Below are 6000 nucleotides of genomic sequence, written 5' to 3'. Positions count from 1 at the left end.
TATTGCTCTAAAGTAATATGGGATCTCATTAGAGATTTTTGTGTATGTACGAAAAAATGATCTCTGAACATAGTTGTTTTTGTAAGCTGGTACTGGAATAAGTACATGTGATATTGATCTGGTGATGCATTCCTGTCTTGTGTTTTGTTGGAGGGGAGTTATTTTTGGATCTGAAAGTAAAATTTAATGGCTAGATTATTCATGTAGTTCTGAAAAGTCAGGGCATTATAATGTGACAATGCAGTGCAGTGGTGAGTCCAAGGGGGAAGGATGCCATGGATCTTTAAGCTCTATTGTCAGCCATGGCCTTATACTATATTTGATGAAAAGAAAAGTTATTTCTGTCTTTGTGTCTACACAGAGTTTTAGTTGAGAACTTTCTCAGAGTTTTATATATCTTTGCCCAAGAGTTCACTCATTTTGAATGGAGAAGAATATGGTGATGTTGCATTTGCAGTTGTCCAGTAATTGAGATGCTGAGCTCTGTTGGGAACACCTGCTCAGTTTGACATGAACACAGACTCATTAATGCCTTTTGAGTACTATGTCTTAGCCCGAGGCACAATCGGACATTTGGATAAATATTTTAAAGGCTTTTAGTTCTTTTTTTTTTAACTTTTTTGACATATTATGACAATGCATCATGTAGAATGGATGATAGAATATTTAACTTAGATGTAGTGACTGATATGGTCAATCAATTAATCAATTAATAACTTTATTTGTCCTCAGTGGGGCAATTGGTTAGGCAGCAGGGGGATGCATACATTTAGCACACATAAAACACAGGGCACATAAATGCAACACTAACACCAAAAAACATAAATGAACAGTAAAAATACTCAGTCAATTAAAAAGATTGAAAAACCAGTTAGTTAAAACATTATGCAAATAGCTACCTTTTCCTCCTACAGTTTAGGAGGGAGATGGCAGAGGGTATAAAGGAGTGTTAGTATCTGTTTGTCACGTCCTGCCTGGATTTTATCTGTTGTTTTTGGACTCTTTGTGTATTTTGTTCTCTTGAGTTTTCAGTGTTGCATTTATGTTGCTTGGTTTTGTTTTGTTTTCTGTGTTTCCCTTGTGTATTCCTTTATTCCTCCATGTCTATGTGCACCTCCTCTCACCTGCCCTGCATCACCCTTGTTAGCCCAGCCCTGCTCCTAGTGTCTTCCCCAGTTTATTTGCTCCCAGTCTGCCCATGTGTTGTGTCACCTGTTGTCTGTTTACTTTAGTTCTTGTTTTATTTTGAAATATTTTCTCCTTGCGTCTTGTCACCTTTACTTCCTGTGTTTGATTACCTTATGTGTTTCACCTGTGTCTCGTTTCCTTCACCTGTGTTAAGTTTGCAATCACACACTGTGTATGTATTAAATGTTTAGCAACGTATCCAACCTGCCTGCCGTCTCTGGTCGCCCTCCCGAGCGACTTCACCTGTCTGTCCTGCCTCCTGGTCGTCCTCCTGAGTGACGTCTGCCGTCTGTCCTGCACCCAGGTCACCCTCCAGAGTGGCTTCAGCCATTGCCCCTGCCCTCCGGCTGCCCGTCTTAGACCTTTTTCTATACCCCTGTTAAGTCCCCAAGCCGTTCACCTGGGACTCCTTGCTCTGACTCTGCCTCTGTCTGGCTGAGTATTTTCCTGCATTTTTTTTTCCTTTTGTTTATGGTCTTTGGTCTGGTCCCAGTGTCTCCTGTGACTTTTGAGGTTATTCATTAAATATTCAGCATCGTATCCAACCTGCCTGCCGTCTCTGCATTTGGGTCCACCTGCTCAACTCACCCACCTACCTGACGCTGTTGGTTTCAGCTAGTGGAAGTCCGAGGAGGGTACCAGATGGCACAAACTGAAACTGTGGATGTAAAGGATGGGAGCAATCAGACAGGATAGATTTTGCTTTCTTATACAACTGTTTGTTGTAAAGAACCTGCATAGTTTCCTGTGCAGTGCAAGTTATTTTGCTGCAGACATTAGCCACCTTACTACAGCAGTACACTTTTGTGTTTTACTTTGAGAGAATGATACTAGCAGATAAATGAGAAAGTGAGCACAGACTCAAAAGATCGATAAAACACTGTCAACAGGGCCCTGTCAACCTGGAACTTAGAGTTTCCTGAGACAAGAGACCCAACTGACTTTTCTTGTACATCATGTCAGTTTATTGTCTAGTATAGTTCCCAAATACTTGTAGGACTCCACTATTTCTATATTCTAGCCATCAATCACTGTATTGGCGGGAGAGGGTTTAGAATGGTATACGGTATGTCTACTCAAAACAAGTCCAAAGCCCACCTGTCCACATGACCGTAGGGTTACAGGTTCTGATCATTAATGCCTTCTGTTGTCTCAACAGCCAAATTAACCTCAAATACACTTTATGAAAATGTGTGAAATCAAAAATAGTACTTAGCTGTGTCTGTTAACCTGTAACTGGTAACTGACAACTTGTGCGTTCCTAGAAGTTCTTTGGCTTTATAGCATGATTCAGAAGCATGTTAGCTTTTGTCTGTCTCTGTCTGTCCAGGAAGAGGGATCCCTTCTCAATTGCTCTTCCTGAGACTTCCTCCATTTTTTTCCCTGTTAAAGGTTTTGTTGTTAGGAGTTTTCCTTACCTGAATCAAGGGTCTAAGGATAAAGGATGTTGAATGCTGTGAACATTGTAAAGCTTCCAGAGGCAAAGTTGTAATTCCTTTTTTAAGGTATGGATGCTCTGGTGAGACACTAGTTTAGGGTTAAGCTAGATAGTAGGACTACTGCAGAGCTGTAGGAAAATTACACCATGCTGGATTTACACAACTGCAGTCAATGCACAGACACTCACACTCACTCACACATACACTGTGGCGTGTGTGCACACACACACACACTCTTTGATAGGCCTTTACTCAACAGTTTTAGTTAGCAAGACATGAAAAAATGATCTCCTAAGGAACTGTTTAAATGTAATGATAACAAGGTATGACTGAGATACAGAGGATGGCTATGAAACAATGAGAGAAGTAGATGCCTATGAACACAATGTAGGAACATAGCTCAAAGTAATGTTGGCAGAGTTGAAGGTCAGGGGAGAAGAGGAGAGAATTTAAGGGATTTACAGGAATACAGTAAATGGGCTTGAGGATGGATTCAAAATTGGCAATTGGAATGGTAGAAGGTATAAAGAAAAGCCCTTACCCACAAAGCAGCTGGAGTGGCTGTGTGTTTGGGGCCACAGGGCTGAAGGTGCACAGGTGTGTGTGTGCTTAAGTGTGTGAGTGTGAGAGAAATGGTAGTTACAGGTTAGTGGAAAACTCTCAATGGTTCAATTACACAGCCTTGTATGACCTGGGGGGACTGCTTGATAGGTCTATTAGCTCATAGTCAGGGTACCAGCGCTGCCAATGGGACCTATATACACAGACTTACACAACTTACACTCTCTCAAACACACACATCCACACATGCTTACACACACACAGTTGAATGTATATTGTTTAATACTGCTAATCCATAGAGTATCTGTCAGTCCATACATACATACATATATATATATATATATATATATATATATATATATATATATATATTGAACAATGGAACAAGTGGGGCAAATGCATCCCCATTATTCATTTAGGGGGAGCAAAGTTATGGTTTTGCTACCCCATTTTTCGTCTTTTTAAAAATATACTTATCATACAGTCCCCGCAATCAGGTGATTATTTTTAAGCAGCCTATGTCAGTGATCATTTTACTATTTTCAGCAACTGACAAAAACAAGTAATATTGGACCACCCTTTATTTAGTTCAGTTGAACCCGTCCCTGAATGATCGGAGCAGACTGACAGCACAGTGAGAGACACACAGACAGAGTGGAGCTTCCTCTCATAGCGCAGAAGTGTCTAAATCAGAGGAAGCTCATCCATAGAGGTAGAAGAAGTTGTATAGTATAAATTTTAGGTTAACTTTGTTTAACTTTGTTGGTAAAATGACAGCCGTGAACCAGTCCAGGGCTGACAATGATATAGTATGATGCAGTTTGTTGTAAGATTCCATGTTACATTCTTTTTCAATATGGGTTGCTTTAATTCAACAGGTTATGCTATGAATTATGTTTATGTATGGTGTTTTAAAACTTCAAAGGTGATCCTTGCTTGCACTTTTCATTTATTTATTATTTTTTACAACCTAACTTTGAGGAAAGGAGAAGGGGAACAACAGGTTATGGAGAATCCCTTGTGAGCACTTTGCGTGCAAGCTCAGCTTTATCTCTGGGGAACACCCCCGACTCCAGGAGTGATGTCCAAATTAGGAAATGTGCGTCATGTAGCAGGTGGATGTGACTCCCCTCATTGAAACCTGCTGATAGACGTAACAGCGCAAGAAAGGAGAGAGACTGAGATAGCGATGTAACCGACCTGCACACTGGTATTTGACATGTTTTTTTTTTCTTCCCAAAAACAAATAATGTTTAAAATATTTTTATGAAACAAGTATTCGTAAAAAAAAACACTATTTGTGCTTTGCCAAACAATGTATTTGTATTCGGGCACAACCCTAAAAAGAACATAACATAACTGAAGAACATAAGAAAGTAGAGATAAGTAACCAACAAGTGTAAAATAACATGATGCTGTAGGTTTGTTTTCCTCCTGTCTTCCCCAATTTTTGAGTCACCAGCCACCACTGGTCTGAATTAACAAACAGTCAAATGTTCAGTGGTGGAAAGTGACTTATTTAGACTTCTACAGACTACTTTGCTTAAGTTTCAGTTTTAGTCAGACTTTGGGTGGAATTATTTTTAATTATGAGGATGCACCTCTCCATGCAATGATCTTTCCTTTCATCCAGCTGCTCTGCGCTGTCCTTTCATTATTATGATTATTCTCTAGTTTTCTCGTACAGTTTACAGGGGTGGTTTCAAGGTCTAGTCTTGACTAAAATGGCCCTTTTGAGTCTTGAAAACTCACCCTCTGAGTTGTGCATTAAAATAGTCCTTGATTTGAGATAGTGTAGGTTAAAATGATCTGCTTTTGAAGTTATGATTATTCATTCCTGAATAACATTTCAACTACATCAGCTAGTGGTGCTATTGAGAATAGCTACCACTAGAATTTGTGTGTAAAATAAACAGGTGGGATTGGAATTACATGTTGTTGTAAGGCCATTTGATTAATTCAAATTGTTTGTACTTTGTTGCAATTGTTAGACTTTGAAGTTAGCCTTGTGAGTATTGAGAATAGCAACCCTCAGGTTTAAAATTGTTTAACCAGGTTTAATTATCCAAATCATATTGTAATGTGTTGTAAGACTATTTCATTTCTATAAATTGTTTGTCCTTGTTTGACCTTGAAGATGGCTGTTCTTGATGCATTCTCGATTTTCATAGCACCCTCAATCTAACTAATCTAGACCAGTCCAGGTGGCTGTTTCTTTACTTAATCCAAGGGGTAAAGTGGTGTAGAAATGCAGGAAATTTGTTTCAAATTACTTTTTACTTTTTTTTTTTTTTTTTAAACTTTTTTTTACTCTGATTTTTTTTTCTCCCCCATTTTAAAACATAACCAGGTGCCCATGTTTACCTATATGTACAGGATGTGAGTATATGTTGTATCTGTCACATAATTTGATAAAAGTCAAAGTGTACTTCTTGATACAGCTACTGGCTATAGATGTAGCTCACATACTGTAGCAAACAGTATACACAAAAGTATTTACTTCTATTTCAAAATGTTAAAATGAACATATTATGCTTTTTGTGATTTTTCTGTTATTCATATATTGTTATGATGGATATCTATGCCAAAACTTGAAGTTAACGTATGTAGCAATGCTTCTGTTCAATGCTTTGTATGGGACATTTTTTTCCACTGTGCCATGCATGCCAGTCTGCTCTATAGCCTTGGCTGCTAAAGTTGTTGCTAAGGTTGTTCCATGTGCTGTTTGCATTGTCCACTCTCATATTTCGGATTGGATCACAGCTTGAAAATGTATAGATGTATTTGAGAAATTGACATTTCAAGTAAAGAA

This window comes from Thunnus thynnus, chromosome 7 (assembly GCF_963924715.1).
Source record: "Thunnus thynnus chromosome 7, fThuThy2.1, whole genome shotgun sequence".
Lineage (NCBI taxonomy): Eukaryota > Metazoa > Chordata > Actinopteri > Scombriformes > Scombridae > Thunnus > Thunnus thynnus.
The sequence above is the reverse complement of the archived record's forward strand: the minus strand, read 5'-3'. Positions refer to the sequence as shown.